We start from the raw sequence: 15,277 nt of genomic DNA on the forward strand, positions 1-15,277 counted from the left end.
TGAAAAATTTGAATTTTTGATCTTCTATTTTAAGAGACTTTTTGATCTCCTATTTTAAAAAACCTGATATTTTGATCCCCTATTTTAAAAGCCAACTTTTTTATCCCTATTTTGAAAAACCTGAACTTTTGTTCCCATATTTTAGATTTTTCTGAATTTTAGTCCTCGAACTTAATTTGGTCAAATTTTTGCCGATGTGTCAAACTCATTAATGACGTGGCAGTGTTCATGTTGACAAAATGTTTCCATGTCTTTAAATTTTTTTACATCAAATATTTTAAAAGTATCAAACAATAAAATAATTAATTAATAATAATTTAAAAAAACAGTAAAATTAATCTCTATACATCTATATCTATATCTATATCTTCATAATACCAACAATACCCTTGATTTTTTTTTAGTAGCAACATAAATCTTTTATTAACAAACTCACCATAATATAAGATCTTTTTTTTTTGTTGCATAAGTTAGACACATGCCTGGCCCGCTAGTATATATAATTAAAAATCCCGACAAAAAATATATATAGTTAAAATCAGTAAGTTACCCAAAAACATTATCTACACTGAACAAAGTCAATGAACGATTGAGAGGGGGCGAACAAAGATGAAAGCTGTTAACAAGAGTGTGATGATTTGTGTTTCTGATTTCTTAGGGTTCCACGATTTGGGAACCAGTATTTGCTTTTCTGACTTCTTTGAATAATTTACCGATTTTTAGTTATATAATAATGTAAGAGCTTTATTTTAGTTATTATATTATATAATGTAAAGAGGTTTATTTTATTGTTTTTTAATTATCATTAATGATTTTATTGTTTTAATACTTTTAAAATATTTGGTTTTTTAAAAAGAATAATGACATGGAAATGTTTTGTTAACATGGAAACTGTCACGTCATTAATGAGCTTCACACATCGGCAAAACTTTGACCAAATTGAGTTGGAGGACTAAAATTCAGAAAAATCTAAAATAGATGATCAAAAAGTTAGCTTTTAAAATAGGGGATCAAAAGTTCAAGTTTTCAAAATATAAAGATCAAAAAGTTGGCTTTTAAAATAAGGGGATCAAAAATACATTAAAGCCAAAATAAAATAAATTGGTTCAAATGGTTAGGACTTCTTAAATAAGTGATCCTGATTCAATCTCTCACTCTAAAATAATAATAATAATAATTGTACCCAAAAAAATATAAAATAATAATAATTATAAATTATGTATTATATATTTTAGACCTAATTTACTTTTCTCTCCCTTTTTTTTTTTTTATACTTCATGTGTTTAAAAATGAGTGTCATTTAAGGAGTATATTGTAAAAAAACATGTAAATTTATTAAACTAACCTCAATTATTGGTGTATTATTTTGAAAGTTGCACACACTCAATAAATTAGAGGGCACAATTGCAAGTAAAATAATAATTCTACATTGAAATATGTAAATGACATTCATTTTGAAACAAGAATTTAATTTATATACAACCGACAATGTAAAAAAAAAAATTACACGCATCCAATGAAATGATGACATGTAGACATTTGAGGTTATATTTAAGGAACACATTTATAAAAGTTGCACTATGATGTGATTTTATTGAATGTATGTTTAAAAAAAAAATTAAATTGTCAATGCATAACAACTAATTTCTATAATAAATATTTTTTTGCTAAAAAGACACTCATTTTAAAACAGATGGTGACACTTATGAAAATAGTCTTATCAATTACAAATATAAAGTTAATATCCATAAAAATAAAACATATTAACAAACTCTCAATATTTAAGTTAATTGCATAAAATAATGTGAAGATGAAATTAAAAGGAAAAAAACACGAAAGAAAAATTTGATCCATGCGGAAACTACAAAGATATAATTAAGGAGGGGGAAAAGAAAACCTACTAATATACTTAGATTAAAAAATTAGGTATGGCATTAAAATAATTTGGATTAAATATGTTTTTAGTCGCTCTAAATATACTAAATTTCATTTTCAGTCCCTCTAAAAATTTCTTCAAACTCTAGTCCCTGTAAATTTTCGGATTTCAATTTTAGTCCTTGTTTTTTTTTTAAAAGTTCATGTATCATGTTATAAATGATTTTTTTTAAAACATATCATTATTAAGACCTTAAAATATCATTAGCTTTGATTAATTATTTAGCTAAATTACGAAAATAATTGAATAATTTTAAGGTCTTAATAATGATATGTTTTCAAAAAAAACATTTAGAACGTTATTTTTAGAGGGATTAATGTTTGAAGAAAATTTTTATAGCGATTAAAAATAAAATTTGATATTTTTAGAGGGGTCAAAATTATATTCAACCCTATAATTAAGAAATACATGTATTGGAGAATTTGTGCACTTTAATTATTTCATTTTCTACGGGAATGGATTCTCTCAAGTGTAATCTAACACCATCTAAATCCATTTTCTCTAAATTTTTATATGTTTCTCTCTCTTAATCAATGGTAACAAACCACACTTTATTCTCTCAAGTGTAATTTGTAAATTACACTTGAGAGAATTCATTCCCCATTTTCTACTGTTTCCTTTTTAATTATTTCTTCTTGATTCTTGGAAGAGAATTTATGGTACGGTCACTATTTAAGTTATCCTTTGGACGAGGAATCAAGTATAACAATATTCAAAGATAGAAGTAGAGGACAAGCGACGTTGGATAGCAGATACATCAGGTAACTTTACCGTTAGTTCTTGCTATGATTTTCTGGTTGCAAATGCTCCCCAAGATCTGCTGGATGAAAATACGGTGAAGGCAATTAAAGAATTATGGTTGAATGACATTCCGACTAAAATTAGCATATTTGGTTGGAGATTGCTTCAAAATAGATTGGCCACTAGAGAGGAACTCTTCAATAGAGGAATTATTTTGGATCCCATCAATAAAGCCTGCGTGTTTTGCTTATGTTTGGCAGAGAATTGTGACCACCTGTTTTTCTCATGCCCCTTCACGCAAAGGATATGGAACAAGGTCTTTGAGTGGATGGGTGTTGAAAATAATGTGCACAGTGTTGGCTGTGTCCATTTCACAAACTTTGGTGATTTACTCAAGTCTTGTAGACTCAAGAAAGTGAGGCATATAATTTGGTGTGCAACAATATGGTGCATTTGGTCATTGCGAAACAATATCATCTTCAAAGGAGCTTCAATTTGTTTCGACAGTTTGATGGAGCATATCAAGATATTTTCATGGCTATGGTTTATCCGATTGGTGCATAAATCCATTAGCTTGTCTTGAAAGTGTTTAATGCTATATTGTAAGGGTTGAAGCATCCATTGTACTTCATCACTCATTAATATATTAATTTCATTTTCTTATAAAAAAAAAAGTATAACAATATTCACCCTATTTTTAATTAGTTTAAATATATTTTTGGTCCCTATAGTTTCACAGAATTTTCGTTTTAGTTTATGAAGTTTGTTTTCACACTTTTTAGTCCATGAAGTTTCTTCACTCAAGGTTTTTATTCCCTACTTTTTATTCAACTCATGCATATTTTTTGAAATTTTAATTTTTTTTCTGCGGTCATGTTTAGTACATTATATGAATCTCTGTTACAAAAGTTTAATTTTTTTTAACAAGAGATGAATTAAATATGATTTTTTAGTTTTTTGCATATAAAAATTCATAAATAATTCATCTAATGGTAAAAAAATCTAAATTTTTATCGGAGATGTTCTTATAATATTATAAATATGAATATAAGAGATCATTAAAAAATGTGAAAGTATACAATAGTTTGATTAAAAGTAGGGACTAAGAACCTTGAGTGAAAAAACTTCAGGAACTAAAATGAAAATTTTGTGAAACTATAGGGACTAAAAATATATTTAACCCTTTTAAATTTCTTCATAGTATCGTAACAAAACATAGTCGTTCTTGTAATTTTTTTTCCTTCAACTTTCGTTATGGCTTTATTGAGATCTAGCAAGCGTTGTTCATAAGAAAATATTGTTCGCACTATTCATTCAGTAAAAAAAAAACCAATTTTAACTTTGTTGTTTCTATTTTTTATCAGAAAAATGATGAACCTAAGTTTAAAAGAGAGGAGACACACCAAGGAATCATGATGAGTCATATATTTTGAGCCAGTAATTCTAATAAAGAGCAAAAATCTTCTTCAATTACTTGGAGTTGTATCTCTTTCAACGTAGGTGGAATTATAGACCAGTTCTATACCATCATTTTTTTTTAAAAAGTGATACTAAAGTCTATTAAAAAACATAGTCCGATATAGCGCTAAAGTATCATAACACCACTTTTAGAGAAAACCCTATTAAAGACATGAATTTTAATAGCATTTTAAGTGTATATATAGGTAGAGCTGTAAAAAGGGCCTTAAGGGGCCGGCCCTTTAAGGGGCGGACCCACTTATTCCTGATTATTAATTTTATTTAAATTTTAAACACAGTTTTTTTAGGGTGCCGATCGTGGACAGTGCTGATTGAAGAAAAAGAGAATAAGTTCACGACACTAGAAAAATTGTTTAAAATTTAAATAAAATTAAAAATCAGGAATAAGTGGGTCCGCCTCTTAAAGGGCCGACCTCTTAAGGCCCTTTTTACAGCTCTATATATAGGTATCTAACCTATAATAACGAGAATTTTAATAGCATTTTTTTTTACAAAGCGTTGTTAAAGCTCATTTTTGTTGTAGTGTCAACTTAGAGGATTACGGGATAATGACAACAACTATGTATCCAATGTGACGCTCATTATTCTGAAAATGTTTAAAACGGGTAATTACAATAAAGGAAAATTTTTGGTCCGTGGTAAAAAATACTTTCAAAATATATGAAATATTCCGAATTCATTCTTGCATAAATCACAAAATCATACATAATAGAATTAAATGTCGAAGTTCATTGTACTCATATAGTTGATTCTACGGAATACCAAATTATTAGTTGACCAATGCGTCGACGAACTAAACAAGATAATAAAATTTATCTATTGTGATTGCATTGGTCACGACTTTGAATCTTCAACCATATTAGTCTCTTCTTCACCTGCAAATTTTGTCGCCTATCCCAACAAAGGATGTGCAGGAAGATACAGAGGAAACACATCGTATTGAGTTATTAAACTCAAAAGACTTAACTATACATTTGGTCCCTTACGTTTATTTTAGGTTTTAATTTGGTCCCTTACGTTTTAAAAGTATCAATTTGGTCCCTTACGTTTATTTTAGGTTTCAAATTAGTCCTTTCCGTCAATTTTGTCATATGTGGCAGTCAATTTGCATATGTGGACTGACACGTGACACTTGGACACGCTGACACGTGTACTGTTCAAACGGTGTTAGTGACAAAACTAACGGAAAGGACTAACTTGAAACCTAAAATAAACGTAAGGGACCAAATTGATACTTTTTAAACGTAAGGGACCAAATTAAAACCTAAAATAAACATAAGAAACCAAATGTGTAGTTAAACAAACTCAAAATTATAAAATGAGTATAGTATCATAATTCAAATGTAGATAACAATATCAACATCATAAGTCATATAGCACATAAACACTTTGCAAATAGTCATCAATGCATGACATGACAATACAGTATGAATCTTTATATATCAACTTCTCCACAATTAGATCAATCCATATAATTTTTTATTGATACAGATAGAGAAGTCACATTCTTACCAACAACAACCTTTTCAATTGTCAGTTTTCTGATTCTTTCACAATACACTATATCACTTTTTTTAGCATAATAATGAATAAAATTTTAATATTATTCCTCATAATCTTCTCATGGCAAATTTATTTCGTTTTTAATTAGCTCAACCAAACATATCTTTAGGCTAAGAAATTGTTGTTAATTGATTAAAATTCACATGTATCCCACCAAATTATACAAATCTCGTATAAATTTAATTGAGCTCATTTGAGTTTTAACCAATAAAAAAAGTGTATTGAAGAGTGTGCTTCTTAAAGTGCTAGTTTTAATGGGAATCTATATAAGTATCTTTTTCTCATGATTAATTTATTAATGAATATTCTTTATCAAAAAAATAAATAAATTAATGAATTGAGAAATAACTAAGAAAATCATAGTGAAAAGAATTGTACATGATGATGTATCTTCCTAACTCGATCAGTTGACTCTATAAATTATCAAAGTGATCCTATCATGAGTCACACGACATATATATCAAAACCATAGTACACACCGATAGTATATCATATTCAAACCTGGTACTTAGGTTGTTTGTTGATGTTTCGTTTTCTTCGATCATCACGTACAGAATAATTTTCTTGTTGATAGTATATGAGTTCAGGTTCCTCCATTTGTTATCTCTCCATTTATTCTCCATTTAGAGAGAGATAGACACAAGAAAAAATTAGTGGGGTCCACAAATTAGTGGGACCCACTTTTAATGGGTCCCACTAATTCATAATGTGTCTATCTCTCTCCAAATGAAGAATAAATGGAGGGATAATAAATGAAGAGAACTCAAACTCGATAGTATATCATATTCTTATTGGAGGCTAAATTTTCTTGAGCAGAATAATTTAAAATGCTTCTTGTTTTTATTACTTTTTTATTAATGAAAAAATAAATAAATTAAGGAGGTACGTATAATTTATGAGAAAAAAGAATATGCAATGATAATGTCACAACCATATTTTCCGTCACATCACTTAACTCTATTTTGTTGATATTATATTAAAGATTGTTGTAACTGAAAAAGTTTGTTGTAACCAACTCAATTGTTTCTCATTGATTAGCAAAAGTGATTACAAGTGATTACAAAGCTTGACTTATATAGCTTGGCACACAAGCAACACAAATGGACTTGACACATACTAGGCCCAATGCAAGCTAAGCCCAAAGACACATATACAACTATCAACATACCCTCCCTTAAACTGATTTCTACAAACACAAATACTAAAAATCAGTTTATACACAAAATACTAAACATCAGGTTAAGCACACAAGATCTGCCATTCCCATTTTGCTTCTAAGGTCACAGAATGTATCAAGCTTCAATGGTTTTGTCATAATGTCAGCTAGCTGGTCTTGAGTTCTGCAGTGAACCAGCTCAATGATGCCATCCTTTGCAAGATCTCTAAGGAAGTGAAATCTGACATCAATATGTTTACATCTGCCATGTAAAATAGGGTTTTTTGAAAGCTTGATTGAAGAACTGTTATCACAGTTGATGATGGTTGTATTCTTCTGACTTATCCTTAGATGCTTCAACACATTACCAAGCCAAACACACTGGCATGAGCAGGAGGCTGCTGCAACAAATTCTGCTTCAGTAGTGGATAGAGTTACTATAGGCTGCTTTCTTGAAGACCAAGAAATGGCACCACTTCCAAGCATAAACAAATATCCAGATGTACTCTTCTTATCATCTAGATCTCCAGCATAGTCTGAGTCAGTCCAAGCACTTAACTGCAGTTCATCACTAGTTTTCTTGTACAACACTCCATAACCAGCTGTCCCTTTAACATATCTCAGGATTCTTGTCAATGCAGCTTCATGAATCTCTGTTGGTCTATCCAAAAATCTAGCTACAAGACACACTGAGAAGGCCAAATCAGGTCTTGTTGCTAGCAAATATGTAACGACCCGATTTTTAGTAAATCGATATTTTATATATTTGCATATATTTTGGGTTAGTGTTAAATATTTATTTACGCGACGCATAATTATTTATCGCGAACATAAGTTTGTGAGCGAAACCTTTGCCATGTTAGTGGGCTTGCTTGGGCGTGAAGCTTAATGGGCCTAAGCCATTGGGCTTGGTTCATGACCAATAGAGAGTGGTATAAGTAACCAAGTCAAACCAATGAATAGTATCACAATTCATTTTTCATGAGAAGTTAGAAGTTTGTAAGCTTAGAAGCAAGAGCAAAACCCTAGGGGAGCAAGAAGAAGAACACGAGCAAGGAGAAGAGTTTAGAGGCCAAGAATCATCATTCAATCCAAGGTGAGAGTGGTTAAGCATAAGCTTGGGTGATCCAAGAGAGGGGAGGTGTCTAGCCTCCATTCCCAAACTCTCTCACCCAATTTCTTTGGGGTTTGGGTGAAATTTCTTTATCATAAACATGTCATTTTCATCTTAGTATGCTTAATGAACAACTAGGAGGGAATATGTATATGTTTGATGATTGTTTTGCATGTTTATGCAACTTTGCTTATTTTGCAAGAAATTGGCATGATTTTGTATGTGTGATGTGTTTTGGTGTTTGTGAATGTTAATACATGTATATATGTATGGTATATACATGATTGATCACTTGTTATGCATTTATAACATATTATAATGTATTTTGGATGGATTTGAGTGTTAAACCGCCTTTGGAAAACTCAAGAACATATATTTTTCTGGTGTAGTTCGCTAAGCGACCAGGAGTTCGCTGTAGCGAACATGTTCGCTGAAGCTCGCCAATGCTCGCCATGAGTAGGTGACTTAAGCCCTCGCTTAGCGAAGGCCTCTGCGACAGCAATTGTTGTTGATGTTTATAAGTGTATCTAGGCACTTGTAACATGGTTCTGTTTTGGTTTTGAATTATTATATGTTTAATAATTGTGTTGTGTGATGGCACTTATATAAAATGTCAAAGAAGTATATGTATTTTGTATATCGGGTTGTCCGATAAAGAAGAATATCAGTTTGTCTGATAAAGAAGTTTAATGGATTATGTTATCCATGTAATGAGCAGTAGATTCGTGCTAAGTGATTATCATATGTTTGGTAAATGCATGGCATTCATAAATTCATGCATTATTTAGGGATATCAGACTTGTCTGATAAAGAAGGATATTGGACTTGTCCAATAAGGAAGAATATCAATGGTAAGTTCCTTGATAAAGAAGATGGTACCACATGCATTAGTCGTGTCTAGGTTGGCATGACATTGAATGTTTGGCATTAGTCGCATTTGAGTAAATGTGCAATTATGTGTTATGTGTTACGTGAGTTCTTTGTGTTGTCCGAGACGACGTGAAACTATCTGGTTGTGAATTTGTGAGTATGTGTTATTTGATGTATTACTTATTGAGGCATGTGTGTGAGTTAGTAATACGTGATAGGTTGAATATAGGTGCGTTTCTATATTCGTATGTATGTGATTATGTTTACTAACTCTCTACCTATCTGTTATGTGCTGGACCTTTGGGGGTTCAGGTATTCAGGTCGAGGTCTCGACGAGTTTTAGCTGTAGATCCTTTTGTTGTGGAGCACTTTTGTGAGGAGCTAGTGTAGGCTACCTTTGTATAGCTTTGTTAAGTTTAGTTTGGTTGTGATGTATATTAGTGCTCTGGTATTTTGTAACATCGAGTCGGGGATCGTTTGTATTCCGTCGTATATCGATGCGAACATCTTAACTTATGTTTTATGCTAATGAATTATCTTTTGAGCTATCATGTTCATTGTTTTGAAAATCCTTTATTTAATGTTTTCCGCTGCGACGTTTCGTGTCCTGTGCACAATCGTTTTGAAAATGTTTTCCGTAGCGCTCCGGCTACTTATCTTTAAAAAGTTTTTAAGATCACGTTTTTAAGGATAGTTAGTTCGGGGTGTTAAAAAATACATCAGGCTACCAACTATCTGCTTGTATCTTTTCTCATCACTTGCTTTTCCTGTTTCATTTTTCACTAACTTGCAACCAGGCACAATTGGACTACTTACTGCATTACAGTTCTCCATGCCAAACTTGCTTAGTATCTCAGAAGCATATTTCATCTGATGGATGAAAATTCCATCATCAGTTTGACAAACCTCCACTCCTAAAAAGTACTTCATTTTTCCCAAATCTGACATTGCAAATCTATTCATCATTGATTGCTTGAAGGTATTGATGTGAACTAGATTGTTACCAGTGACAATTAGATCATCTACATATATACTAACAATGAGAATACCATCATTGTTATCTACCTTCTTGACAAACAAAGTGTGTTCAACAGGACACTTTTCAAATTTTTCACTTAAAAAATGAGCTTCAATCTTGCTATACCATGCTCTAGGGGCTTGTTTAAGTCCATACAAAGCTTTTCTCAACTTATACACCTGCTTACTGTCACCCTTTAGATAACCTGCTGGTTGTTCTACATAGATGTCTTCAGTCAACTCACCATGTAAGAATGCACTCTTTACATCTAGCTGATAGACACACCATCCCTTGCTTGCAGCCAAAGCTAGCACTGTTCTAATGGTTTCCCATCTGGCAACAGGTGCAAAGACCTCACTATAGTCTATACCATACTTCTGAGGGTAGCCTTTAGCTACTAATCTTGCCTTGTGTTTGTCAATTTGACCCATTTCATTATACTTTGTTTTATAAATCCATTTCACTCCAATTGCTTTCATCCCTTCAGGTAAGACTGACAACTCCCAAGTGTTATTGTCTTCTATAGCTTTTATCTCAGCATCCATAGCATCTTTCCACACTTGATGCTTACAAGCAATGTTTTAAGAACCGGACCGGAGGTCGAACCGGTGTGGCTACTGGTTCAAGGGTCAACCGGTCGGACCGGTTCAATCGTTATTAAACCGTTTATATTTAACCGTTCATATAACTTTCTTATTTCACAACTAATAAACAAATTAATAAAGTAACATTAACAAAATAGAAAATTTAGAAACTTAAAATAAAGAAATCATAAATCCAAAATGCATAATTTATACCAAATAATTATACATAAATTCGAAATTCATAATTCATATAAATTGTTAAACTTTAAATTGGACAAAATCATATAAACTTTACATAATCATATAAACTTAAAATTGTTTGTTAAGAATTAAGAATATATTATACAATTAAGGCAAATATCAAGATATCAATGAATGCATATTAATGCATATCAATAAGGTAGACATGTAAACAATGCTGGTCAATGCATATCAGAAAAGTATATCAATTATATTAAATTGTATCAATTGTATTTAATAGGTTTTCCAATAAACTCAAATTATAGGCTAGGCATTAAATTGTATTTAATATAGGTTTTCCAATATAGGTTATGGATTAATTCCTTACTACTCCTTTGTTTCCTTCAGAAAAATATTAAATAAAGAAAACGAAAAAAAAATTGAATTTTTTTTTTTTTTTTAAAAAAAATTTCAAAAGATTCCGAACCGGCCGGTTTTTTCAAACCGCCCCCGGTTCACCGGTTCGAACGGTTCCGGACGGTTCGTACCGGTTTCAAGCGGTTTTTTTCCGGTTCTACAGACTACCGGTTCTCAGCACTAGCCCGGACCGCTGCTGTGTCCGGTTCCCGGTTGAACCGGTTGAACCGGCCGGTCCGGTTCTTAAAACATTGCTTACAAGCCTCATCATAAGTGCATGGATCTTCACTACTGCTATAGACAGCCAAATTCTGCAATTCTTGCTCATTGTCAATCTCTGCACCCATCACAAAGTCTTTGAAGTGACTTGGAAGCTTCCTTATTCTAGGCTCCAGTTGATTACCATTTTCATCTGAACTTTCATCTTCTGCATCTGTACTCTCATATCCAATGTCCATATCTGAGCTGGACAAGGGAGGATCATGAGTAACCTGAGGCTCAACAGGTTCATCAATAGTAGCTGTGATTTCATCAGAGTCAACTAGGACTTCATTTCCATCACTTTCTTTCAGCTTATTGTCCCAATTCCATGCTTTTGATTCATCAAATACAACATCTCTGCTTATTATTACCTTTTTATCGACTGGATTGTACAGCTTGTAGGCCTTTGATTCATCACTTATGCCTAAATGAACACATTTGATGCTTTTGTTGTCCAATTTCTTCCTTTGACTGTCTGGTACATGAGCAAAAGCAATGCATCCAAATACCCTGAAATGTGCAACAGATGGTTTAATACCACTCCAATATTCTTCAGGAGTCATATTCTTGACTGACACAGTTGGGCTTCTATTCATAATATGTGTACTCCATTTTACTGCTTCAGGCCAAAACCTTTTTGGTACATTTCTACTAGCTAGCATGCTTCTAACTATGTTCAAGAGTGTTCTATTTTTTCTTTCAGACACTCCATTTTGCTGTGGAGTGTAGGCTGCAGTGAGTTGTCTTTTAATGCCATGAGAGGTGCAAAATTCATCAAAAGCATTGGAGGTATATTCACCTCCTCTGTCAGTCCTCAAGCATTGTATCTTGTTACCACTCTCATTTTCAACTAATGCTTTAAAATTTTTGAAATTTTCAAAAGCTTCTGATTTTTCTTTCAGCAAATAAACCCAAGTCTTTCTACTATATAATCATCTGTAAAGGTTATAAAGTACCTTTTTCCTCCATTAGAGCTTGGATTTATAGGTCCACAGATATCAGAATGTATCAGTTGAAGTTTTTCAGTGGCTCTCCATTTTGCCTGCTTTGGAATTGCTTCTCTTTGTTGCTTGCCTGACAAGCAATCCGTGCATCTTCCTTCCATATCTTCTAATTCAGGCAAACCATTGACCATTTCAAGTTTGGTTAGTAATTTCAGGCCATTCACACTCAAATGTCCATATCTATTGTGCCACAACTGAGTTCTTTCTTGTTTGGAGAATTGCATACACATTGACATTATGACTGGTGCTGAAATTAGAAACATTCTTTTTGCAGTCATTTGAGTAGAGAATATCAAACCATTTTCATCATGATAACCCTTGCACATATTATCTTTGAACACAACAGTTACTTTCTTTTCTTGCAGTTGCCCAACACTTAGCAGATTTGTAGTGAGGCCTGGGAGATAGTATACATTGGTAATTACATGAATCTTTCCATTGATAAAAAGTTTCACATTACCCTTTCCCATGACAGACATCTTGGTATCATTACCTAATTTCACTGAATCTTTGAATGAAGAATCAAAATCATATAACCAGTCTTTTTGGCCAATCATATGGTTGCTGCAGCCTGAGTCTAAGTACCAAATTTCTTCTCTAATCTCATGATCTTTATCAGTTCTTGCCATTAATAAGGTTTCTTTTTCTTCATAGAATTCAGTGTAGTTGACATTGTCTCCCCAATCTGGACAAGAATTTTGATAATGACCTAGTTTATGACATTTGAAGCATTCAACAGTCTCCAAATTTTGCCTACCTCTGCCACCTCTCCCTATACCTCGACCTCTACCTCTTCCATTACCAGCACCTCTTCCACCATTGGAAATTTTAAGTGCTTGTTCAACACTACTTTCTTGTTGACCACGCATTCTTTGTTCTTGTACCAAAAGGCTGCTCTGCAGTTCCTCAACTGATAGTTCAGCCACATTGGTAGATTGCTCAATGGAGCACACAACATAATTGAATCTTGGAGCTAAAGATCTTAGTATCTTTTCCACTTTGGTGACTTGCTGCACAGTTTCACCACTAGCTGTCATGCGATTTGCTATTGTTAGTGTTCTTGAAAAGTACTCATCCACAAATTCACTTTCTTTCATCTCTAGTAGTTCAAATTCACGCCTAATTGCTTGCAACTGAGCCCTCTTCACCTTCGTTGTACCTTGATACTTTCTCTTCATAGCTTCCCAAATATCCTTTGCAGTTTCTCGATTGAGTATAGTTTCCATTATTGTGCGATCAATGGATTGGAAGAGATAATTCTTTACCTTGAGATCATTGAGTTTGCTTTCATTTGCAAGACGCACTTGTTCTGCAGTTGCGTTTGCTGGTGCTATGCTAACACCATTCTCAATTAACGGCCAAAACCCCTTTGATCGAAGCAAATTCTCCATGAGCATTGACCAATGCTCGTAATATCCATCAAATTTGGGAACGGTAGGCTGCAGATAGTGCGATTGTTCTGCCATTGTTGAATCAAGAAGCTGAAGAAAAGAAAGAAATTTCAGATAAGGCGATGCTTCGCCGGAGAAGGAAGAAAAGAACAACCGTTACGGCGGTGAAAAACGGTTACAACTCCAAAACTGCGGTTCTTGGAGCTAGGCCCTATTGAAAGGCTCTAGATACCACTTGTTGTAACTGAAAAAGTTTGTTGTAACCAACTCAATTGTTTCTCATTGATTAGCAAAAGTGATTACAAGTGATTACAAAGCTTGACTTATATAGCTTGGCACACAAGCAACACAAATGGGCTTGACACATACTAGGCCCAATGCAAGCTAAGCCCAAAGACACATATACAACTATCAACAAAGATTGAACTATTTTTATTGGTTGTCGATGTAAAATTAATTTACACTGACAATGCATGTCCTTTAAACTCATAATTTATTGTGATAAAAGTGGTCTCTAAAAAATATTTGAATATGTCGTTTTAAGTTATTAATTAATTTGGATGTTGTAAGTTTGTTGACATATTGATTCTTTTTAGTTTTAAGTGGTTTATATTATACTTGAATGAATGAATATATTTTTTTACAAGAATGAATGAATATCTTTTAATTTTAGCCAAAAAAAAATATATTTCGATATAGACCAATGAATCCAGATTTAGTGCAGTCACATAATGTATGTAGTCATTCGATCGCCAATCATTGACCATTTGAATGCTCATAATTTTTAAAAAAAATAATATTTATCAATTTTAAATTTTAGATCATTTGATCTTGATTATAAAAATACACTAGTGTCAAAGTTTCTTTCTGTCTGAGATGGGCTGCAGCAATTCCAGGCCATCAATATTTTTTTCTATAGGTTAAAATATGACACAACTCTTATTTAATTTTCTTAAAATAATTAACTAAATCATATTTTTGGACCTTTTATTTTTAGATTTAACTTTGATTTTTATGTTTTTTTTTCTTTTTCCATTTTGATCTCTTAAGTTATAAGTGTTAAACACTTTACTCCGATAAATGTTTTTCTTGTCATTTTATCCCTTAAGTTACAATTGTTAAATAGTTCTTTAAGTTAAAAACGTTAAACACTTTGATTCATTAAGTTACAAAATAGACATTGATATAAAAGACTAAAGTGTCTAACATTTATAACTTGAGGGAATCAAATTAAGTGTAGTCACGACTGAATGCAGTCAGCGACTGTGAACTATCTGATCAAGTCAGGTAATTTGGATTTCAAGACAATTTTTTATTTTGGGTTAATATAAAATCCAGAAGTGATATATTGACCATTTGATTATGATCATACAACCTATAAAACTATATACATACCTTTTTTTTAATGGCAAATATAATAATGAGAAAAATACAAGAGAATGTTCCGAAAAATCAAGAGGTACCAGATGTACACTCCACCCAAACCTAACCTTCTCAAAGGAAAACAAACAAAAAAAAAAAGATACAAGGAAACAAAGAGACACACCACCAAAAAAATTAGAA

Source organism: Trifolium pratense, linkage group LG3 (assembly GCF_020283565.1).
Source record: "Trifolium pratense cultivar HEN17-A07 linkage group LG3, ARS_RC_1.1, whole genome shotgun sequence".
NCBI lineage: Eukaryota > Viridiplantae > Streptophyta > Magnoliopsida > Fabales > Fabaceae > Trifolium > Trifolium pratense.